At 41.4% G+C, this 25,081-nt stretch overlaps 1 protein-coding gene across 14 annotated transcripts in view; it reads left to right on the forward strand.

Moving 5' to 3' along the window:
* LDLRAD4 (low density lipoprotein receptor class A domain containing 4) overlaps positions 1–25,081 on the forward strand; it is a 413,486-nt gene that overhangs the window by 53,661 nt on the left and 334,744 nt on the right. For all 14 annotated transcript variants that reach the window (XM_082697585.1, XM_082697583.1, XM_082697576.1 and 11 more), the window contains one exon: positions 2,932–3,022. The gene's annotated coding sequence lies outside the window, so the exon portion shown is untranslated. The remainder of the gene's footprint in view (positions 1–2,931; positions 3,023–25,081) is intronic.

Below are 25,081 nucleotides of genomic sequence, written 5' to 3' on the forward strand. Positions count from 1 at the left end.
TAAGATTTCTTTCTTTCTTTTTTTTTTTTTTGGATGGCTGCATATTTTATTGTATGTAAATATATATACACCACATATTCTTTATCCATTCATCTGTTGATGGACATCTAGGCTCTTTCTATAGTTTGGCTCTTGTGGACATTGCTGCCATAAACATTGGGGTGCACGTGCCCCTTCAGATCACTACCTTTGTATCTTTGGGGTAAATCCCCAGTAGTGTGATTTCTGGGTCATAGGGTAGCTCTATTTTCAACTTTTTGAGGAACTTCCATACTGTTCTCCAGACTAGCTGCACCAGCTTGCATTCCACATCCTTGCCAACACCTGTCGAATAAAAAAATCAGTCTTAAAGCACTTTTAATATAGGTTGTCAGGAAGCTGGATTAGCATTTTGTTTCAGAATTAGAGCTGGGTTATTTGACCTATACAGTTTTTTCCATTTTGATTGGGAATGAATTATTGATATGAATGGGAAATTAAGAACAAGTAACAAATTCTTCCTTTGGAAAATGTCTTAGGGATCTTTCTGTTTTTGACCTTTAGCTATTAGATAGCTAAATGCCAGAAGAAAGGCAAGGATATTTGGCAAAAGTGGTGACTACTGAGAAACATTTTAAGCACTGACTCAGGTTTATAGGTAAAATTAAATAACAAGTACTGGAGAAATTATGCATTTATTGTTTGGGGGCAGAGCATGAGGCTAAGCGTCTTCCACCTAGTTGGAATTAATTTAGAGGCTCTGAGTGCTGTTTTGAAGAGTTGCATACATTCTGTTGCTTTGGCCTTATTGCAGAAAACTAGGGATTGACAAGTCATAACTCTTTTAATCTGGCTTCTTTAAAAAAATGTAAGAGCCTCCCATGTGCCTCTTACCCTGCAGAGTCCAGGGGGATGTCAGGGTGATGGTGATGTGGTTCTTTCCTGGAAGGAGTTTATAGTCAAGTAGGAGAAATGACTTTTCACTTATTGTGGATGAGGCAGGTAGGAAGGGCTGTTGTATTGTACCAATTATGTATGCATATAACATATATGTATGTGTTTTATATATCCCTATGCTTATTTACTAAGTTAAATTTGTTTTCTGTTGCTGCATAACAAAATGCCATAAACATAGTAGCTTAAATCAATGCCCATAAATTACTTCACAGTTTCTACGGGTCAGAAGCCTGGGCCTTGCTTAACTGGTCCTTTACTCAGGATCTCAGAAGTCGGCAAAGTGTGGTCCCAGCTATGTTCTCATCTGGAGGCATGAGTGGGAAGAATCCACTTCTAAGATCATTTAGGTTGTTGGTAGCTTTTGTTTCCTTGTAGCTATAGGACTGACGTTCCTGTTTCCTTGCTGGATGTCAGCTTGGTGACTCTCAGCACCTGGAGGACCCTGCAGTTTCTTGCCACATGGCCTCCTCACAGTCCTTGTCACCATATAGCAGCTCACTTCTTCAGAGATCAAAAGGGAGTCTGTCACTCTCTAGTCTGCTGAGATGGAGTCTTGTATAGACAGCACTGCCTGATTAAGGGAATGACCTCTCATTACTTCTGCCATATTCTGTTGGTTAGAAGCAAGTCACAGGCTCTGCCTGCCCTCCAGAGTAATTTTGGCCACCTCAGTACATTTCTGGTTATTCCACTGCCTTCTTTTCTCAATAAGTCTGAACATTTGAATCCTAGGAAGACTGATGAGAACAATCCCAGTTGAGGAATAAAAACTACTGTTTAGAAAACCCGAAGTGGATTATTTTCCCCCGTCTCAGTAGATCATGAACAGGAGAAAGTAATGTCTGTGGGTGCGTGGTATTGGTACTGAGGAGTTACATAAAAACAGCAAGGTGTTTGTCTTATGTGTTCGGGGTGGACCTCCACAGGAATCTCACAGGATCCTCTGGCTAGACACGGTCATTTTTTATCTGGATATCTTAGCTTTGGCTGATCACTCAGGAGTGACATATGGTAGGAACACACTTTAAGGGACAAGTCTCCTGGAGAGTACGCTACAGCACACAAGCTAGACAGATGGTGGCTTATTCAACCTTGGACAGGAGTGTAATCCTACACATTGGCAGCCTGGGTGCTGAGAAGTGCTTGTGGTATCTGAGGCAGAGTTGACCAATTTTACCCAAAACTGCTTTGTAAGGCACAGGGCAGTCACCTGACGTGATCTGGAATGGTGTGAGGCACCTAGAGCGTACTCACTGAGGTGAGATGAGGATGATCGTGACAGATTGTGTGAACTGGAAGTGGACCTGGACAAAGTCTGGACTGCCCAACTGGAGAATGTTCTACCAACGGGGTAAAGGGCAGGTGTCAAGACAGCCTTACAGACAGTACCATGGATGTTCCCCTAAGGGTCTTCCCTAAGCAGGGGTCCGTATTGCTCCCATAAAATTAAACATATTTCATGGGAGGAAAAATGTGCCCCTGGGCCTGCCTCTCTTTACAGTTAAGGATTGTGTGGATCCTTATGCTCACAAGATAATTCAGACTGTTAAGATTTAAAAAAAAAAAAAAAAAAAAAACCATGTCCAATAAAGGTATCATTCATTATTTGTTCCTGGGTCCTCATTGAAGAAAATGTCTCAACATACATTATTTGTATGCTGAGAGGAGTAAGTTGTGTCTCTTTTGTTTGGAAGATAAGAACAGGGTGCCCCTTGTGGCTGCTCAAAAACTCATAAGGAGATTTTGTCCCTAGCTCAGTCAGGTCCCTGACCTCAATTGTTTTTATTTATTTATTTATTTATTTATTTATTTTGGCTATAATTTTCTCTTCCTTTATTATTTGATGTTTATCTTTGCATTCTTAATTTAATCACTTTGGTATTGTGGCTTTTATTGTGATAGTTCTCAACTATTTTTGTGGAACTTGGGGAAAGGGAGGGTGCATGAGAAGAAACCAAGAAGTGGTTCACTGAAATTCTTTATTTTTCCTTTTAGCATTTCAAGCTCTGTATTTGTAACATCACACCATTGTCTCCGTATTGGACCATTCTCAAGAACTCACATCAGCTTTCATACAGCTTAAAAGGTGAGTAGAACTTGAGACTCTTTGATAATGACTGTGAAGTAGAGGTTGTCACAGCACTATCTGTTATGAGATGCTGTACCTTTCAAGAAAGTCATGCAATATCTAGGCACAAAACTATCTTACTAATTTAACTCTTTCCCGTAGGAGGAATGCATGATATCAGCTTAAATTTGGACTTTTCTTTTTTGTTTGTAATTCACCTTGAGCTGAAAATGTATATAAAACACATATTTCTAGATTTACTGGAAAAAAGAATAATCTTACTATTCAGCTTGTTTGTTGCTGAGCCTGAGCATTTAATGCCCAGATACTTACAAACATTTAAGATCAGTGGGAAATGGGATTCTTTATTTGTCATTCTAAATTCTGTGTCTTGTTTGATTTCCTACTTCAGAAAATGGGGATCATGATGGGATTGCCATGAGAAATAAAGGAGCCATCATACTTAAAACAGCCTCTGGCATATAGCATACATTAAATCAATACTAGTTCCTTTCTCTTTCTTAGCTGTTGTAACATCTGGTGGACAGGTTTTTCTTTCTCTGTACTGGTAGCACGTGTGGTTTATTATTGTGAAGAGGGGGTTGACTTCCTAATTTACTGCATTTAGTTTTACATTTGTGTGCCTGTGTGTTGGTGTTTTGGAGAGTGGGTGTAAGTGGCTGGGCACTGGGTTATCTAGAAGGAGAAGCTTAGGTGACACCTGTGTATTTTGGTCATCTCTGGACGTCCTCAGACCCAAAGACCCACTCAGAGTCAGCCCTTGGGGGGATAGTCATCGAAGGTGCTGGGAGGGTACCAGGAGAAGCCTACCCTCCCTCAGCTTGCCCACTGCCAGGTTTTTACTTTAGGCATACCCCTTCACCTCTCAGTGCCTCTATTTGGTCAACTCTTAATTGATTTTAGTGATTCTTGTTCTGCCTAATCACCAGTCTATGGGGAACATTAAATGAAGAAATACATGAGAGTTGTCAGAAAAGTAAGAAATTCTATAAAATGTAAGGTGCAACTTTTTCCTAAATTTTAATGTGCCAGGTATGACTCATTGTTTATTCCAAGTTTTTACTAGACTATAAACTTTATAAGGGCAAGAATCTTCCCTCCTTCCCTCCTGCAGTTCACCCCCCCACCACCCCCCAGGGCCTAAAGCAGTGTCTGGTGTAAGGGAGGAGTTCAGTAAAACTTTTGTCAAATGAAATGAATTGATGCAGATTCCCACTCTGGATGCTCTCTCAGAGCATGTCCAGACTTTTTATTTATGGTTGCAGTTGGAAGTAGATGGGGCAATTGGAGGGATTTAATGTGCTTCCTCCCTGAGGCGCACAGACCCTTGAATTTAAATGGACTTTTCACAGTTTGGAGCCTTCCTAAAATTGTAGTTGCTATGAAGCCTGCGGTATATAACAAGCCACACACACTCTGAGTCCACGTTGGGTGCAGTTCCTCTCTGTTGGTGAGAGAATGTAGTCCGTATGTGTTTCTTTCCTGAGTCAGACACTTAACCAACTGAGCCACCCAGGCACCCATTACTTGGTGAGTGTTGATGAATCGTGCTGTTTTTCTTCTGTAATTTGGCATGCCCACCACCGGCTTAAGGTGGGGGGCAACAACCCATCTCTCCCAGTGCTGAAGAGAGTGTGGGCACAGTTTGGGTCCTCTTTCATCATCTCAGATAGAGTCTTCTTTAACCTTACCCACCAAAAACTAAAGCCATCCTCAAACAGAATTTTACTGGATAACTGAAATACCGTGGGACCGTGCCGCTCGATTTACAGAATTGTGACAAAAGTAGAAATATACTTGCAAGTTCCGTAAGAACCCGATTTCCCACCATATATGGGGTTACCTCATTCTGTCAGTTATTTTCAGCAACTTTCAAAATTGGTAATGGAAATCTTTTTCTTGACTATGTTACTGTATATGGATTTTATAGGAAATACAAGGCTATGTTGCTCCTTATGAACGTTAGAATGGCTAGAAGAACAGATCCCTTTCTGCAAACCTGCATGTTGCTTTGTGCCTCTCAGGCCATTTTCAGGCACCATACTTGGATTCTGAGGTGTTGCAAGAACTTTCACACCTCTAAAATAGGTTTACAGCTGACTGTCCTGGAATTTATATTTGCGCTGTTACTTGTAAAATTCTGTCTCTCGAAGCTCACAGCTGGACTGTGAGACATTCCTAAGGGCTGATAAGATGGACAGGTGGCCTTACAACTCTGCTGCAACTGCTGTGCTGGGAAAGCCCAAGGAGGTCTGGATTTTTGCATGAATTGCAGCATGTGCCTGTCTTAATGTACAGTGGATTTTTTTGGACTTGGTTCTAAAACAGGGTTGGGTTACCATGTTTAGGTTGTTATTAAATGTATTTTAAAGTTTACCGTTGGGACCTCCTTGATAAATTTAAAGACACATACTTCTTGGCTGCCTCACATTTGTAAGGTGTAGCTGGAAACACGGGTTTGCCTCAAATTCTGTCCTTGCCACTTTCCTTCACTGTTCTACTCTGACAAGTCCTGAACCTCTCTGGATCTCAAATTTTCTCGTCTTTAAATGGGGTAATATTTATCTTGTGGACTTATTGTGAGGTTGCCTAATTCAGCATTCATGCACAGTAGGAGTTGCATAAAATGTCAGTATTTGCCATCCAAATGCTAGTTCTTATCCGGGGACCGTGTGCTGGCAGGATCAGAGGAAAAGAGGGAGCAGAGGCATGGATCTCTCTGTCCTCTTTCAGGGTGAAGGAGGTGTGCTGAGGAATTTCACGAGGCATCTTCTTGCTGGAGCCAGGTGTGGTGGAATGTGGTGCTAGTGACTTGACTGAACATAATTCTTCTAGGAGGTAGGGCAAGAAATAATTAATTCAAGCTTTCCACACCATTTCCTGTCGTTGTTGGTGAGAAGAACCTCAGACTTAGATCTGGTTAGCTCTTGGCACAAATAAGAAAGGTTCAGATGGGAGAAAATCCCGCCTCTCTTTTGCTTTCCTTTAAGGTCCTTAAAGGATCAGAAGTAGATGGTGAGGAACAGGAAGCAGTGTGAAATTCTTCTGTGTAAGACCTGTGGTCCCAGTGGGGAGATGCTCCAGCATTAAAAAATAACCTTAAGGGGGCGCCTGGGGGGCTCAGTGGGTTAAGCCTCTGCCTTTGGCTCAGATTATGATCTCAGCGTCCTGGGATCGAGCCCCACATGGGGCTCTCTGCTCAGTGGGGAGCCTGCTTCCCTCTCTCTCTGCCTGCCTCTCTGCCTACTTGTGATCTCTCTGTCAAATAAATAAAATAAAATCTTAAAAAAAAAAAAATAACCTTAGGGGCACCTGGGTGGCTCAGTTGGTAAGCCTCTGCTTTGGCTCAGGTCATTATCTCAGGGCCCTGGGACTGAGCCCTGCTTCCGGCTCCCTGCTCAGCAAGGAGATTTCTTCTCTTTCTCCCTCTGCTGCACCTCCCGCTTATGTTCTCTCTCTCTCTCTTTCTGGCAAATAAATGAATAAAATATTAAAAACAAAGAAACAAACAAACTTTAGATGCTAGCTATACATACCTAACCTGAGCTTCCTGGCTTTGCATGAAATTTAAACTTTTAAGGAAACTCAAAGAGGATCAGTAGTGCTGGGAGAAGGGACACCTTTGAGTGTAGGTCCCCGCCTTCTATACTGGTAAATAAAGCAAGGCTTATTTTCTCCAGATATTTCCTTGGCATGTATAATAAACCAGGTTAAACTGTGAAAATGTGATCAAACAAAAACATTTGGAGCTATGGTGTAAATGACCGTATTGTGCTGGAGGTTTCCTAACTTGTAGCAGGGTCAATCAGAGGTAACACTAAAACTTCCTATATGTATGAGAAGCCAGTTAGTGATGGGTTGGTGCCTCTCTAGCCTTCTAGTTGGCCATTAGAGAAGTGACACCAAAGTTCCCATTGGGAGGGGTCCCGGGACAGATGCCAGGTTGATTAGTTCTCGGTTGCCCATTGGCTTCGGAAAGAATTTTTGGGTTCTCGAATCCTCATTCAGACCCTCCTGCTTCCCCCCTCAACTCTCTCTCCTCTTCTTCCTCCCTCCCTTCTGCCTACCTGTATACACAGTGTCAGGGGACTCAGATCTGAATTCCATCTCACTGCTTTCCCTTCATTCTTTAAGGGCAAGAGCAGCAAAAGAAAAATCGAAACGCCAGAAGGGCATCAGGGATGTTTTGTACCCTGTTTGAACTAGGAAGGATCAGCAGTGTGAAGAGAAAGTGGAGCAAGCAGGAGCGCCACTTTTAGAGATAGGGAAGAGAACCTTGTTAGCGCCGTTATTTCCGTCTGTGGTCTGGGAACTTGGGAATTTTCTTTGCCTCTTTGTTGGATTGTGTCCTTCTATTATTAGACTATATCATTTTCTTAAAGTAGACTCATTCAGAGTTGTATCAGAAAAATACCTTTTCATTTTGCTTTAAAATCAAACATGCTTGCAGTTTCGTCAGCCCTTGCCTAGCACAGTAGTGTCAAACTGCTAAAAAGCTAGCAAATTTTCCACCTAAAAATTTTGTGGGGGAGGTAAGGGTAGGGGGCGTGGGGAAGAGTATAAAAATAAACCTTTCAGAGATTCTGGGTTGCTTGGTGGCATGTGTATTTTTCCATGGTGAGGGAGGTTAGAAATAGCATTGCTTTTTATGGGAGTCTCAGCAGCAGCTCAGAAATTTGGCTTTGCAGGCTCAGTCTCTCTGTGTGGGTGAGGCAGCTTCTGCAGCCTGTGGGATGGGGGGCAGTGCCTGGCAGCAGGCTCTGGCACTGTCACTGTCTGTCTTCCTGCCTCCCCAACCCCCGCTTGGTGTCACCCGGATGAATAGCACTCAAGTGTAAAATGTGCTTACCAAGGTCAGGTTCTTGTGATGACTTGCCGGTGGCAACTGATGCCAATTGTAACAGACTGAGTCTCAGCGGTCCCCACAAAGTCACATTGGTACATGTGTGAGGGCGATCACGGGGAGCAGGTATCATAATCTGTGAGGGAGTCGTCCTTCAGGGCTGCTGTGTGTCAGACTGGCTGAATGTCTTGAGCTTATGTGAGATGGCTTCCCCGTAGAGTTTTGATACCCGTGGGATGGATGGGCCATGCCATCAAAAGAAGTCGTTATGGGTTCTTGAAATTTGTTCGTTACATAATTTTCACAAATAGAGGTAGGTTGCCAAGTGCTTCTCAAATTCAATGTGGAAAAGAGATGGAAGGAAGCAGCCACTGGGACAGAGGTTTCTAACCTCCAGGGGACCCAGGACATATGTGAATTCCTTGAAATTGTGCCTGTTCCTGCAGAGAAAGCCAGAGGGTTTTGATGGGATTCTCAGTAAGATTTTGACCTCCAAAAAGGTTAAGAGCATTTGCAGCAGAGCATAAGATGTGAAGTTCATTTAACTCGGAAAAATCATTTTGGAAATGTAATGAATGTGGGCAGAGGAAGATGTCGCCTGGAATAAAGAGGACAGGCAGAGGGAGGAGAGGGGTGCAGTTATACATTGTTTAACCGAACAACACAAAACGGGACTGCTGGAAGTTTCTATTGGGGTTTTGCTTTGTGGCTTTTTTCTTGAACTTCATGTAATACTTGTTTTTGTGTCAGAGATGATTTCTGCTGAAGGCCTTTTGGCAATGCTTGGTTAACTCTGCAAGCTCAGTGCTCGGGAGAGGTGCCTGCTGCTCACAGGATGTCTGGGGTCTGTATGGATTCAGCCTGACATTTCATGGTTTCTCCTTCTTTTCCTGGGATCTACTTGGCTATGGTACTCCACGTTTTCTACACCTGGAGATTACGACAGGGAAGTCAGGGGATTCACCTGTTCGGATAAGGTGGAGGAAACATTCAGCAACGAGGGTGCTTCGTGTCAGTTTCCACAACACGCTGTGGGCTTTGGGGCTGCTCAGTGGTGCTCCGCTTCAGTACCTTCAGTCTAACTGGACCAGTCACATTCGGGAGACAAGATTGCTGAATGAGTGTACAGATAATTTACAAATACAGAGCATTACAGCTCCCAATGATCATGTAGGAGAGAGTGCCAGGCCAGGTCAGCAGTGGTACACTGCCTGGGCTACACCTTCCACTTGGGAACAGAAGTTGTTCTGTTGAGTTCACAGGTAGAACTACAGGAGCCAGGAAACCATAATATTGATGGGCTTGTCAGTTACAGCAGCCACTTGTCTGTCTTCCACAGCAGCGCTTTGGAGATGGGGCATTTGGGGCAGGGAAGTACTCATCCTAAATCCTCTCTGGCTTGAGTCTACATTAACTTTTTTAAAAGTTCCCAAGTTGCTGCCTGTTATGTAGGTTCTGTTCTGTTCTAATATTTTCCCTGTGCTGTTATATTCCAAGAATATAATGCCTTGGCTTTCTTTACTTTTAGACTTGGGTTGAGCTGCATTTACCCAGTACAGTGACTGGGCAGGGAGTTCTACTTCCTATGGTGTTTAGTCTGGCAACTGCCACATGTGAGATATAAAAATAAGAAAATGTCCTGGGATTCTTGGATCATTTGAGAAAGAGTTGTTTCACGGGGCCAGGTGGGTTTGTGAAATGTTTTTTAGTGCTTTGTAAGATATAATGGTGCTTTTGAATCATTATTAAAAGAAATCTTTACCATTTAGGATTGTGATAGGTTACTTAAGTATTTTTTTTTTTTTAAGATTATATTTGACAAAGAGAGAGGCAGCAAGGGAGGGAACACAAGCAGGAGGAGAGGAGTAGGGAGAAGCAGGCTTCTGGCTGAGCAAGGAGCCCGAGGCGGGGCTCGATGCCAGGACCCTGGGACCCTGACCTCAGCTGAAGGCAGATGCTTAGCCAACTGAGCCACCCAGGCTCCCCTAGTTACCTATTTTTTGACCTTTAATTGGTTCCCAAACTTCTGATCCTCCTTTTATTTTTTTTTTCATTTTTAAGTAGGCTCCACACCTAGTGTAAAGCCCAAAATGGGGCTTAAAGTCTTGACCCTGAGATCAAGACCTGAGCTGAGATCAAGAGTTGGACGCTTAACTGACTGAGCCACTGAGGTGGTGGTGGTTCTTCTTCTTCTTCTTCTTCTTCTCCTTTTTAAAATTGTGGTAAAATGTATATAAGTTGGGGAATTTGGAAACCTTTGCATAGCTGGTGGGAATGAAAAATGGCATAGCTGCTATGGAAAACAGTATGTTTTAACCATTTTAAGTGTACATTTCAGTGGCATTAAATACATTTTCATTGTTCTGCAACCATCACCACCAACCATCATCTTGAAAAACTTAGAACTCTATACCCATTAAATACTAACTCCCCATTCCTCCTGCTTTCTGCCCCTAGCCCCTGGCAACCACCGTTCTCTTGTCTCTATGAACTTGACTAGGTTCCTCATATAAGTGGCATCATACAGTCTTTGTGTTTTTGTGACTGGCTTATTTCACTTAGCGTGGTGTTCTCAGGGTTCACCCATGTTATAGCATGTGTCAGAATTTTCTTCCTCTTTTAAGGCTGGTAATATTACATTATGTGTGTATACTACATTTTGTTTATCCTTTTGTCCATTGTTGGACCCTTGGCTTGCTTCTACCTTTTGGCTGTTGTGAATAATGCTGCTACGAACATCAGGGCAAACTTGGGCTTTCAAAAGTACGCAGATGTTTATCAGTCACTGAGACAAAGCAGTTGTTGGAAGAGGAGCAGTGGGAAAATAATCAGCTGTTTGTGATAAAATCTATCTTTAAGACACATTTGTAGAGCTGCGCATTCTGAGGAGGACTTGGGCACAAAGATGAATGGGAAGCAGGTTCTGCTTTACAGAGGGACACATGATCTGATTGAGGAGATCCACAATACGTCCTTAGTCATAGTCCATGGTGACATGTCCTCAGCATGTTGTGCTGAGGGGACCCAGAGCAGAGATATCTTGTATACCCATCTAGGAAAATTTGTTGGTACACTCACAGAGGTGGTGACATTTAAAGTGGGTCTTAAACCATGAACTCTAGTTTTCTAGGTGGGCAAGTGTAAGGAGAGAGCATTCTGAGCACTGGGAAAGTCTCACACAAATGCATGAATGTGGGAAAATTCATAGTGTGTTAGGAGAGTGGAAATGTGGTTGGGATATAGGGTACTTGAGAAGGAAGGCAAGAGATAGAGATAGGTTGGAAAAGGAAGTTGGGACCAGACCATAAAGTATTTGGATGTGGTGCATAGATTATCCTGTAGCATGGGGAACCCCATTTTGGGCTTTTCAGGGAAGATGATGACATTAGATATGTGTTTAGGGAAGTCGAGTCTGGTGGCCATGGGTAGGAGTGAATGGAGGGGAGAGACAGAAGCTAAGATCAGCCAGAAAGAATAGCATGGGGGCTTTTCCAGGGAAGAAATGAAAAGGCTTGCCCTGGGCAGCAGTGACAGAGAAGAGGGCCTAGAGTGGTGAGGCCTTGGGCGTGTCCATGGAGCAAATGTGGATTCCAGAATAACTTTTGGGCTCCAGCCTTGGGTAAATGAGAAGATGGTATGGGCAGAGACAGGCAGCCTAGGAGGTGGAGCTCACCCAGGGTGAGATTTCTTTCTTTCTTTTTTTTTTTTTCTTTTAATATTTTATTTATTTGACAGAGAGAGAGCACAAGTAAGCAGCGCGTCAGGGAGAGGGGGAGAGAGAGAAGCAGGCTCCCTGCTGAGCAGGGAGCCTGATGGGGGTCTCGATCCCAGGACCCCGGAATCATGACCTGAGCTGAAGGCAGCTGCTCAACCAACTGAGCCACCTGGGCGCCCCCAGGGTGAGATTTCTTGACGGGCATGTCTGTAGAATATCTGTGGGCTGTTTGCTAGAGGTCAGTTAGACAGTAGCCTGAGGTGCCTGTGGCAAGATCATCACAAGGGTGTAGAACCAGTAGGAGAGCAGGACTTCTAAAAAGGGCATGGAGGCTGCAAATAGATAACTTTCTTTGTCTTACAATAATGATGATCATCTGATCTGTTGCCAAGTTTTTGTCTGTCTCTTGAGTTGTTTGAAAACAATTGTTAAGCTTTAATATTTAGTACTGTGTATCCTTTTACCTCATCAGTGAGCCTTAGAGATTTTCCCCTTGGTATATCCATTACCCAAAGCATTTTCTTTCTATACTTGGATGCCTTAAGGCCTGTTGCAGTCACACTTACTCTCATATGTATCATCTAAAAAAAATTACTTCAGATAGTGTATATTATAGTCAACCTTCAATGTAAGTGATTTTGCCCATGAACTCCTGGTTTCAAAATCCCCTAACATAGTATCTTGTCGTCTTTCTGTAACTGTCTAGAAGATCTTTTAGGGATGTTACCCCGGGGAAGACTGGGTGGCTCAGTTGGTTAAGCATCTGTCTTCGGCTCAATTCATGATCTCAGGGTCCTGGAATGGAGTCCCACATCAAGCCCCTTGTTCAGCAGGGAGTCTGCTTCTCCCTCTGCCTGCTGCTCCCCCTGCTTGTGCCATTCTCTCTCTCTCTCTGACAAATAAATAAATAAAATCTTTAAAAAAAGAGAATTTTACCATATTTGTTAATCATACCTTAATAAAGCTGGAAAAAAAAAGAATTTCACTCCATCTCTAAATTCAGTTGAAAAAATTTCCTTGTTGATATTCTGCCATTAGAAATTGGGAACACTCAAAAACTTTGTAATCAATCTTCTTTTAAAAATGCATTTTGATGAATATTACTTTATTAATACAGGACCAAAGGTAAGGATAAAATGGGTTTTATGTTCTATATATCCTGGATTGAATTTGATATACAGATGTGAGAAATGAGTTCTTGCTTTACTTTGGAAAGTGGGTGAGAGGGTGGCGACATTTTTTTGGGTAAACAGTCTACTCTTGGCCTGTGTATCCTCATTTACATTCTTGTCTCACGCCCTGGCTGTGATGATTTGACTCTGTTGAGGGGGCTTTTACATTTTCTCAACCATCTGCTCTCACATTATGAGGGGGTGGTGCTCAAATTATTATTACTATTCTGATTTCGTGTAGAACTTAGTATGGGTGAGTGGAGAGAGAAACATATTATGAGTGGACTTAGTCCAAGTTAAAATCAGATAATTGAATATTTGTTTCAAAGAAAATGTCAGTAATTAATATAAGCTTCCTGCAATTAAGAATAATTAATAGAAGATCAATTAAAGAAACTCTGATGACATTGGTTTAGTGCAGAGAAAAATGTTAAAAACTTTATATCAAAGGAGGCAAAGAGATTAAAGCAAAATGTACCTATCAAGCTAGTTTTAGTATAATAATCTGAGTTTCTAGAGTTTTTAGAAAATCTAGCATAGACCTAGACGCTATCAGATAAATGACCAGGTACTATTATCATTATCTTCAAAAATGATTACTGTATTCTATGTAAAAGGTAGAACGGGAATAATTGATCAATTTATGGTCCTTCCACGTTTTGAACAAAGATTTACTTATGTAGCAATTCTAATGTATTCTGTGGGGTTTTTTAAATTGATAAAACAGAAGTTTCATAATTCTTCAACTAACTGAATGTAGAATATAAACCAGAATAAAATGGGCATATGCTCCAACCTCAATTTCAGATGGTTAAAGCGAAATGATCTCTTTTTAACCACCTTCCATCATGTTAGCCCAAATTACATCAATAAAGTCTATTCCATATCTGTTTAAAGGACGAAAGCTTATTGAAATTGAAAGATTTACTTTGGACATCCATAATAGAATGGTTTACGTTAAAACTATGTCAATTTTACAGCAAAGTAAAATTTTAGATAGGACCAGATATACAGCTTTGGCTATTTCATACTGAAATATTGTTGATGATACAATATTGGTAATTTTAGCAAAAAGGATCCATAAAGGAATCCATAAAGTAATTTGCATAATATCATGACTATAAATGAAAAAATGCACCATAGTAACAAATCTACCAATTTTGGCAGTAGACTGTACTTTCTGTTCTTTGGTGACACTAACAAAGCAGTTAAGACCTACTAATACAACTGTCCTACATAGAAACATTTAAAACACCACCAAGAAAAAAACCAAACAAATATGGAGCTTTAGCAAAAGGGCAAAAACACTATGGTAACAGCATCATCCAAGCCTTTGGGCATTTTGGCAGTTGGGGGCCTTTAGAACCTCACCAGGAACTTGAGCTGTGTTCTGCTTTGCAACAATTGAGAATGTTCCCCTTGTTGGTAATTTCCACATTACTGTAAGGATCCCAACACTAGACGTGTTTGGTAGTTGTTTTGAAAATGCTCTGAGCTTGAGTAGTAGTATTCTGTTGAGTTCTAATGGTTTACTTCTTAGGGACTTACATCATGTTTGTTTCCTCATTTGTATCGATTGCATAGATGAATAAGCTGAGGGAATGAGAGATTACATGAGGCATATAATAGGATTTCTGATGACTCTTACACTGTTGGAAGGGATTAATAGAGTATCGTAGATTGCAGCACATTCAAGGATTCATAAATGTGTAAATATAAGTGAGTTTCATACTGTTAGTTGGCTGATTAATTGTCTAATTACTTAACTTTAAACCTTCTTCAGAGTTGTCATCTGTCTTTAATTTACAATTGAATAAAAAATATTGACTCCATCTTTTGGGAACTTTAATTTTTAGTGGAGAAAGCATATAAATAGGGACTGTGATTAAGAATTGCTAGTTGTCCATTGTAGTACTTGGTAAACTCGAAGACAGTTTGGCAAAATCATCTGGGATCCATCTATCTCTGTTTTAGAGGGCTCTGCTTACCGGCAGACCCAGCTGTGTCCAGTCCTGAGCCCTGGGGATTGTCATGGAGAGAATAACAGCTGTATTGCAGATGACCAAATGTGAACTCTTCCTTGCTGAAATTTGGTGGGGTAAAGAATCACTCTCAAAAATAGGCTTCCTCCTACCTAAAGAAGAACCACATTTATTTTAGTCTTTCATATGTTGGGGGATCACAAGAGTGCAACACCTCTAGGGGAACCACTGGAACATTCTGTATTTTCAGTCTGGGACAAGACTGGTTATTGGCTGTGTGTGTATACCTTTCCCACATCTGGTGTGTAGTTCTTATGCGTTGGTAGTTGTGGTGGGTTTAGGAAGCCGGTGGGATGACAACCTTGTGGAAGACTTCAGTCTTCCTGAGGGTGGCTGGACGGTGGATGCCTACTCCTCTTTGTTGATGGGAGCATCCATTCCTTCCTCTTTATCATCAGAATGGATGACTTTGTTTCCCCATGATTCTCAGGGACCTCAGTCCCATGATCCTTGAAGAAAAAGAGGAGCTGGGGATTCCTTTCTGTTCATGGTTCTTCATAGTAAAGTGTTAATACTTTGAGTGCCTTAAATGTTTAGTTTGTAGTCAGTGTGATGCTTAATTGTATGTGTTAACTTGACTGGGTCAAGACGTGACCAGGTTAAACATCTCTGGGCATGTCTGTGAGGATGTTTCCAGATGAGGTTAGCATTTGAGTTAGTGAACTCGGTAGATTAACCTCCTCATTGTGGGTGGACACATCCAATCTGCTGCAGGCCTGCAGAGAACAGAAGGTGAAAGACTATGCATTTGCTCCTTTTGCTTCTTGTCTGTCTGCTTCAGCTGTGACATTGGTCTTCTCCTGTCCTTGAACTGGGGTTTGCCCTATTGGCTTTCTGGTTCTCAGGCTTTTAGACTCAGACTGGAGTTATACCACTGACTTTCTGGATCTGCAGCTTGCAGACGGCAGATCCTGGGATTTCTTAACCTCTGTAATTGCGTGAACCAGTTCCTCATAATCAGCTTTTTCCCCTCCCTCCCTCCTCCCTTCTTTCCTTCTTCTCTCACTCTCTACCCCTTTCTCTCTCTTTCTCGCATGCACGCCTGCGTGTGTGGGTGTGTGTCCTACTGCTTTTGTTTCTCTGGAGACTCCTGACTAATACAGTCAGTCTGAGAGTTTGTAGCAGCTGCCTCTTCATTAATCTGATTTTGTTTATATTCTAAGCATTCTTCTATATCTCAACATCCTCCTTTTTACGTATCTAACTTACTCTAGATAAAACAATCCTCAAGTCATTAGAACACTATAGAACTTTTGCTTGGCCAGAAGAATTGATAGCTATTAAAGCTTCCATTTTTTTGGTTTTCTCTTCTTCTTTATTCATTCTCCAGACAGATATTCTTCACAACGAGAATTTGGGTTTGTTTTAGGCATGTTTTTGTGCCTTATTCCTGTACCAGTTTGTGCATATTTTCCTTTTTGATAAGAAGCAAATCCTGAAAAAATTTTGTTGTTCCCTATCAGTTGTGTGACCTACTACTTATTGGTAGGTAGCAGCAAAACACTTAGTGAAATATGAAACTAATTAGAGGTCAAGCACTAGATATATTCTAAGAAGTTCAAGTATAACAAAAAATGAAAACGTCTTATTCCTATTTTTAAATCATAGCTGATTTATACCAAACCTTTGCCTCTAAGATAGGCCTATAAAAATAGAAGAGGGGGACGTCTGCCTTCAGTTCAGGTCGCAATCCCAGGGTTCTGAGGTGAGGCTCTGAGTCGGACTCCCTGCTTGGCAGGGAAGTCTGCTTCTGCCTCTCCCTCTTGCCTGCGGCTCCCTCTGCTTGTGCTCTCTCTGTCAAATAAATAAATAAAACCTTAAAAAATATATATAAGAGGGTACAGTCTATGTAAGCGCTATCATTGCCAGTACCAGTGAGCAAATCTGGAAACCTTGGTCTGCACCATAGTTTTCTGAGAGTAAGTTAGCTCATGCAGGGGTCAGATCCAGATCTGCTGTGATACCTGTGGATTTTAATTTCCTACGGGTAAGTAAACTCATAAAGTATTTTCTTAGTTTACACGCAGTAAATACTTAAACAAAACTAAAATGGACTATCCAGATTGGGTGGAGTTTAGGCCTCTGAGTCACAGTAAAATAGTTGACAAAGAGAGGGAGTAGCGGCATACATATCCACGGACCCTCCCTTTGTCCCGTCAGTCAGTCCGCGTTCACTGACGTTTTCCACCTTTCTGACTGAGACCCAATCTGTTGTGCTCTGAAAACAAAATGAAGCATGATATAATAAGCAGCAAAGCTTTCTTTGCCACCAAGAGGGGCATCTGAAGGCGAAATCAGTTTTTTCATTCATTTTACACATTCATTCATTCAGTAAATAATTAACTGAATACTTAGTGATTGAAACCAGAAAGTATTACTCCTGGCAAAAACCTTTTACCAGTTGAATTGTATAGTTGGAGAAGCTGAGGCTCAGACAGCTGTAGTGGTCTGCACGTGGTTATAGAGCATGTAAATGGAGCAGCAACGTCCTGACTCAGTTCTTCAGGTCCCTCATGCACCTTTTACCTCATCAAAGGCTTGGTCTTCCTTACTTCCACAGCGAACTCTGCAGACTGGCCTGGTCTGAACTACAGCTGATTTATTCCAAACCTTGACAACTATGATCTCAAGATTCTTAGGAACAGTAGGGTCACATTCAATATAAATGTGATTTATCTTTAAGAATTCCTAAATTTTAACAAAGCAGTGTTTCTGGGGAATAAAAATGTGTCATCTCACGACCCATGTAATTTTCTCCTGCATTCTTAAGCTTACAACTCCTTCTTTTCCTTTTTCTTTTTTCTTTTTTCTCCCTTCCTTTCCTTTCTATTCCTTTCCCTTCCCTTTCCTACATTTCTTCTTCTTCTTCTTCTTTTTTTAAATTGTGTCTTTTATTTTTGAGTTCAAGACTGAAGAGTCCCAAGCAGTGACCATAGCTTAGGGATTTTTCTGTTTATCTTGGGAATATTGCCCCCTAATCTGTTGGGCTAGCTGATTAGGTTACTTTTGACCAATCAGATGAAATTTTGGAAAATGTCCCAGTGAAACAAGATTTTCCCTTCTAAGCTACCAGCAAGAAGTGTTAAATGTTGGGTACTTTCAGTATAGCCAGTCCTTATGTATTTGTTGTGTGTCATCTAGGGGCTCAGCAGTGACAAGGAAGGACTATGGGTTTCAGAAATTTCATGTCCTCAGGAAGCAATTTCTCTGCTATTTGGATGGTAGAGTGGATGGAAATAATGATAAAGCATTTCTGAAGGCTGGATGTTTTTCTGGGTCTTAGGTGTTGCCTTAGTGTTTCAAAACCATATAGCAAACAGTAATAACAATGTTGAGTGCATTTTCATGTGAACACAGATTACCTGCGGGTTGGCTACTGAGATTATTCCTGGATGGGTTCTGTGCATATTTGTGATTCTGTGAGCCATGCTCTACTGTGTTGTTTCTCCACCTAATTCAGATTGCTGTCTAGCTTGAGATGACTATAGGTTAGGGAAACTCAAGTTATAAAATCTCTTTAGCGTCTAGAAATATCTCAACATTCTTTAGTCTTTCAGCTTTGGGATACCATTCACAATGCCAAATGAAATGAGACATTTCTAATACATTTTGAGAAGGGAGAGAGGACACTCTTGGGTTGAGTTTTCTCTTGTCCGGTTCTTCAAAAGTTATAGTGGCTGGGTTGAAAAATTTTAAAAATCATGCTTCCAGGTAAAGAAATTGGAGCATAAGAGAGCCACATGATTGACTGAATTATCATGACGCATGGAAGATACAGATTTCTTGGTTTCTGCTTACTCCTCCTGATTGAGCAGGACATTGTTTTTTGGTTATTACATGGAGGATTTACTTTGCAGTAAATGAGGCAACAATAAGCTGGCTTCTGCTTTGTGGGAGAGCAGCAGTCCTGATATAAGGTTTTTTTCTTGTTTGTTTGTTTTTGGCTACAATTTTATTGTTCTTTGGTACTTCTGGAGAACAAAGGGCACTGGAGAGAGATCTGGAATCTTTCCAATTCAGGAGGATTGGAAATGGACATTAAGACACTAGGAAATGGAATGATGACCAAAGCAGTGAGGACTCCAGGAGATCAATTCTGGGTATTAATAAGAATGCTCCTGAGGTAGGTGTGCTTTGTTTCTGGGCGTTGGCCACCCCACCAAAGGAATACTGTGAGCCTTCTTTGTTGAATTTTTAACTTTTAAGTTAGACACATGATGAAAGCATAAACCTAAAGTCACTGGTTTAGGTCTTGACAAAATTACACATTTTTTGATGATCTTCAAAGCATTGGGGCATAGGTTGGCATTCTTCGTAATTCAGTTTTATATCCCTACTATACTCTATAGAATCATATCCCTTCTATGGTGTCTGTAGAACTTCCTTTCCAAAAAAGGAAAGCTGATATTTTGTGGACATATTACTTTAGTGGAAGAGACATTATTTCTAGGTCGCTGCTGTGAAGCTTTTGCCTTATAGACAGGCTATCGCTGATCTCACGTGTTAGTCTTTGTGTTTGTTTCCTTTCTCTAAGTCAGCATAGTTGAACTATGGTTATTTTATGGCTTCTGTTTCCCCTCTACCATCTCTGAGCAGATACCTTAATTATTTAATTAAACTTAGATGCATGAAGAGAACACCTACTTGTATAGAAGCTATGCAAATGTATGCAAATCATGTACAAATGAGTTGGCTTGGTTGGACTGGAATATTGCATTACACCAGCCCTTCATTGCCTTCACAGAAGAAGAAATACAGAAGTACAGTTGTCTTACTGTCCACTTTTAGATCGAGTCACAACTTCGGGATGCTTTTTTACAAAAAAGTGTTTGACTGCCTCACTCAGAAGTCTTGGTTGAATGTCACATTCCTTCATTTTTTTCACAGTGCATATGAATTTTTAGGTGTCAGAATTACCTCATTAGTCATTGCCACCTCTTCTGATCACCCTGGGAAGCTACCTTTAAAGTTAATCTTTAAACTTTTTTTTTTTTTTTTAAATATTGCATCTTACCTTGCTTTGAGTTCTAGAAAATCATATGCTAATGGCACTGTCTGAAGATAGGCCTATTTTCTTTAGGGATCTTGTAAAAGTCAGGCTCACAGACTTGTGGGGGCTGGAGGAGTTCTTTAGTACACGTTCAGTAGTAGGTCTCTCTAAATTTTTGGTAAATTATTTGTGAAGTTGGAATGACAGATTTGCCCTAGTGATTCTTCTTATAACCTCTGGCTATTTAAGTTTAATTCCATAAAGTAAGCTGAGAAATGTACATGTTAAGTGCTAGTTACTGTCCATGATGAAAGGGCTGATGATGGTCAAGGTGACTGTCACTCTGGGGCTGTAGGCTGGGAGCACATCAGAAGGACCTGACCAGAAATGGCTTAAGTAGGAGATAATTATGATGAATGATCTCTTCTTAAAAAGGCTTAATCACTCAATCTGAATACATAGCAAGAGATTTTTGTCATCAAAAGGATGATGTCTGTGGTAGTTCAAAGCCGTTATTAACAGAAAAATAAGTTGTATCTTTTTCTTTAGAATTGAAAGGGACCTAAGCTATCATATATATTCAAAAACCTCAACTACAAGTGGAGAAATACAAGTCAGAGAGGTTAGGTGGCATGCCCAAAGTCAGACCCTAAGTAAACGATGGAGTGAGCCTTGATATGAAAACTCTGTACCCTTTTTGGACCTTGTTCTACACCACAGGGTGTGGATGGAGAGTGTTGTAAGCTGAGGTGAAAATGGTAATTTTGGGGATGACTGGGTGTCTTAGTTGTTGATTATGTGTCTGACGCTTGATTTCAGCTCAGATCATGATTTCAGGGTCATGGGATTGGGCCCTGCATAAGGCTCCATGCTTGGTGTGGAGCCTGTTTAAAATTCTCTCTTCTACTCCCTCAGCCCCTTGCCATACCCTCTCACTCTCAAAAAAGAAGGAAAAAAAAAAAAAGAAAAAAGAAAAGAAAGAAAGTGATAATTTTAATGGTTGCTAGGAAAATGCTGATTGCATACTTTTCACATCATAACTGATGTTCGTGCAGCTTGCCTTACTTGTTTGAGTGCCAGCCTATTGTGTAGAACAGTAAAAATGTCTTTTTCATTTGGTCTTATATAGACTAGCTGGGAGATTGTTAGAAGAGCTGAGAAATTTTCAGTACTCTCAATAGGTAGAAAAGTGAATTCTCTCAGATTTAGTCAGTAGTTGTGAGAAAATGCTCAGGAACAAAGAACAGTTGAGAACTGGCTGGTCAGATTTTAGGCACATACATAAATATTTTGTAGTAGTCAAACACAATGAAAAGTAAGCATTTGATATGTAGGTAAACCCTTCTTGCCCTGGAAGAAATGAGTTATGGAATCTTTGTTTGTAACTGAGGAACTAAGCCAACATTTTTTCTAAGGGAAGTTGCTTAAACAAAGGTATCAGCAGTAGCAAGGCCACTTGTTGACATTTGGACTTTGCAGAAACTCAAAAACTTACTTTACTCTTTTGCTTAGAATTTTCCCTCATACCGTGGCGTGTCTTTTCCATACCAACGTATGTAATCTTGTGGAATGTGCCCAACATTTTAGAAAGCTGGGATGGACCTTATAACTGAGGAAAGGTTGGAAGTTGATTCTTCTATAGGGTACCTGTTGTAGAATCATTACGCTATCAAGCCATGTATGTGGAGATCACATGGTACCTGAGCCTGAACCAGGGAAAACCAGTGGCTTCTGCATTTGGAAGCACAGAGGTGGGCACAGGGTTCCCGCAGCATCTCCCCACATGTCAGCCTGTAGCTGTGCTGTCACCGGGGACTACCAGGAACATAAAACATAGCTTTACATATCCAAATATCTCGTATGTAAGCTTAAACCTGTGGAAGAAGTAGAATGAATTTTAGAGGTTCCCCGGGCACCTTGAAATGTTTAACATCATTATACTCAGTAGGTCATAATGGTTGTGGTCTGGTAACATCTGAGTGGAAAGAGAATCTTTGTGTTGTTGTTTCATGCTCTTGAGTACCTGGAACAAGTGACATGGCCATATTCCTATGAGGCCTTGAGACCTTTACAATAGAAGTAAACTAGAATGTGTATGTTCATGTGTGTACTTTTAAAATATTTTTTAAAGATTTATTTATTTTTAGAGAGAGAGTGAGTGAGTGGGGGAGGGGTAGAGGGAGAGGGAGAATGGACTCCTCAAGCAGATTCCCCGCTGAGCAAACAACACAATGTGGGGCTTGATCCCAGGATCCTGAGATCATGGTCCAAGCTGAAACCAAGAGTCGGCCATTAAACTGACTGAGCCATGCAGGTGCCCGTCATATGTGATTATACAAAAAAGTTTTTCTTTTAGTGTTTGTGTGTAATATTGAGCACTGTGCACTAACAAAGGCAGAAATCATGAAGTCAGAGTTTTAGAACTCCAAGTAGCTGTAGAGATCGTTGATTCTATCTTTCCGTTACACAAAGAGGAAAACCAGAAGCCCAGAAATGTGGAGTGACTTGAACAGGGCTGTGTAGACAGCCATTTGTAGAAGTAGGAGCAGAGCTGGGGGTCTTTCCAGTTCAGAGCTTCTTGTGTTCTGTTAGGCTGTCTTTTTACTGCTGTCCCTTCAGTTCAGTTCTACAAGGGTTCTGCAGCATTGGGCCAACCTGAAAGGAGGCATGATCTGTTGTACCATAGCAGGAAGAGAATGCAGTGGATTCTATCTACTTAGAGTCCATCTCAAATTAAACATTTGGAATTCTTTTTTTTTTTTTTTAATATTTTATTTGACACAGAGAGAGAGAGATGGCACAAGCAGGGGGAGTGGGTGAGGGAGAAGCAGGCTCCCCACTGAGCAGGGAGCCCGATGCAGGACTCGATCCCAGGACTCTGGGATCATGACCTGAGCTGAAGGCAGATGCTTAACTGACTGAGCCACCCAGGTGCCCTGAAACTTTTGGAATTCTTAAATATAACCTTGCATAAAGTAGGGAAAAGGAACTCTGGAAAGCTTGTTCTAGAAATTTCAGGCTGTAGCCCAGTAGTGAGCAATACTGATTACATGACCCCCTCTGACAATGTGGGTATAGGGGTTCTTGCCTTCCATGTGCCTATCTATGAATTTCACTGATAACTGACAGGCTCCATTTTGTTTTCTTAAGAAATTATAATAGAACTAATAATGGTAAGTACCCCTTCACTGATATACATACAGTTTTGATTTATAACTAACATTTTCTTTCTTAATTTAAAGTAAAATAATTTAGGAACAAAGAAAAAGATAAAAGTCACTGTGGTTTCATTATTTTCATACAACTGTTTTTCTTCCTGTGCATTTCTTTTGTCTTTTAATATTTAAAACTTTTTTTAAAAATGTACTTTCTATAAGGTCATAATCCCATGGCTGTGTGAAAAGTTCATGAGCTTTGGAGGCAGACAGATCTGGGTTTGATTTCTGGGCCTATCAGTAACTAATTACGTGACCTTGGGCAAATTCCTTCACTTTAGTATTTTCATCTATAATGAGCTAATACCTTAAACTCAAATAGCATTCTTAAGAGGGTTGAAGGAGATACTACTATACATGAAGTCCCTGGCCTTTTGTGGTACACCATTCACTGCTTAATATTCTCTCCTGAGCATTTGTTTTTCATTTTGCTGCATGGTCCGAAAGGAAATTACTGCCCTTTGGTAAGAGAAGTCCCCAGGTCCCCATGGCTGGCCACAGGAGAATGTTCACAGGAGAGGGTGATGGGACTGAGTGACTCTGGGGCCCCAAGGGTCTTTACGTCTTGGAGGGGCCTTTGCTTTGCTGGTCTGAGGGTGGAGGGGAAGGGGAGAAATGACACTGTGCTCTTTGGTGTTTTCTGGCTGAGTAGAAACCCTTTTTCTGGTATCCTATAAAGAGCTGGGACAATTCAACCCTCTTTACTGGAGCCTGGTAAACACATGGACCAGATTAAAGGGAAGTGCTAGCTAGTTCCAGTTCTTGAAACATGGTTTCTTGAATGCCAGAGCCATGATACTGGTGTCCAAATTTCAAGTCTAACATGGAGTCTCTACCAGGTCTATCTATCCTTTCTAAGATGACAGGCCTTTCTTTGATCATTCAGATGAGAAGGAGTAGTTGGTCTGGGATTTGGACTGAAGCTAGAAGTATAGTGGGATTTCTTTTATCTGCAGGAACTGGCAGGAGGGCTCCCTGGAGCAGGCATGCAGTGGGCCACATAGGGGCACTGTGGTGTGGAGAGGCCTGGCATAGCCATTGGGGGAGATAGGTGGCTATGGAGGGGCAGCCTCCCTGCCATTGCTCAGGGGCAGAGCTCTGGTTCTAGGGTGGGATAGTCCAAAAGTGAGGGACTGATTAGCTTTTACTTATCTATTTTTTTGAAAGTATTTTATTTTTAAGTAATTTCTTCATCCAAAGTGGGGCTTGAATTCAACCCCAAGATCAAGAGTTGCATGCTCTACCAGCTGAGCCAGGTGCCCCAATGCTTAGCTTTTAAAGACAATGGAGATTCCCAGCATTTATCAATGGGAAGCTGGCATAGAAATTTCTGGTAGAAATTCAAGGGCCTATAGGGTCTGGGGCCAAAGTGCTTGGATAAAAATGCACTTGATCAGGGCACAGCTCTTAGGTTCAGGTTGGCACTGAGCACATGGGGTCCAACAGTCTAGTTTAAGTCTGTCCTGCTTCAACTTGGGGTTCTTCTGAGGCCTGGACAGGTAGCATTAGCAATGGGCCCTGTCGCCAAATTCTGGGAAAGCAGAAGTCAGTATGTCATGTGTAGTTTGAATATAAAGCTTGTTCGAAATTCCTCCATTTTTGAAATTCTGGGGGAAATATCCATGGGATACCTTCATCGTTCCCTCTGAAGTTCAAGGACGGAATCCTTAGAGCAGTAATGATATGTAGCATGGAGGTATGCATGTGAGATGACATTTGTAGTGAATAAAAGGGGGTTTGGTTTCCTCTGAAAAGTGAAGATCATTTTTCTAATGCCCCCGTCCATACAGGAACATCAGATCAACCCTCACAAACAGCAGTGCCCTACTGCTGTGGACGGTGGATGCGTGAGTGGCTGTGGAAGATTAAGCCTGGGCCAGACTCTTTCTGGAAATTGACAGATTTTAATAGCAGTGGCAGAACTTTTCAAGTTTATATGTGCGTGTTTGATATCTCAAAGTAAAATCATTTAAAAATCTTTCTTTAGAGTTTTGCTTTTAGAACACCTGCCTCTTCCTCACTGAATCAAGTTAAATGGGTAACACACCCCAATCCCCTCAACCTCTCTGCTTCAGATAA

This window comes from Mustela nivalis (genome assembly GCF_964662115.1).
Source record: "Mustela nivalis genome assembly, chromosome: 14".
Classification (NCBI taxonomy): Eukaryota; Metazoa; Chordata; class Mammalia; order Carnivora; family Mustelidae; genus Mustela; species Mustela nivalis.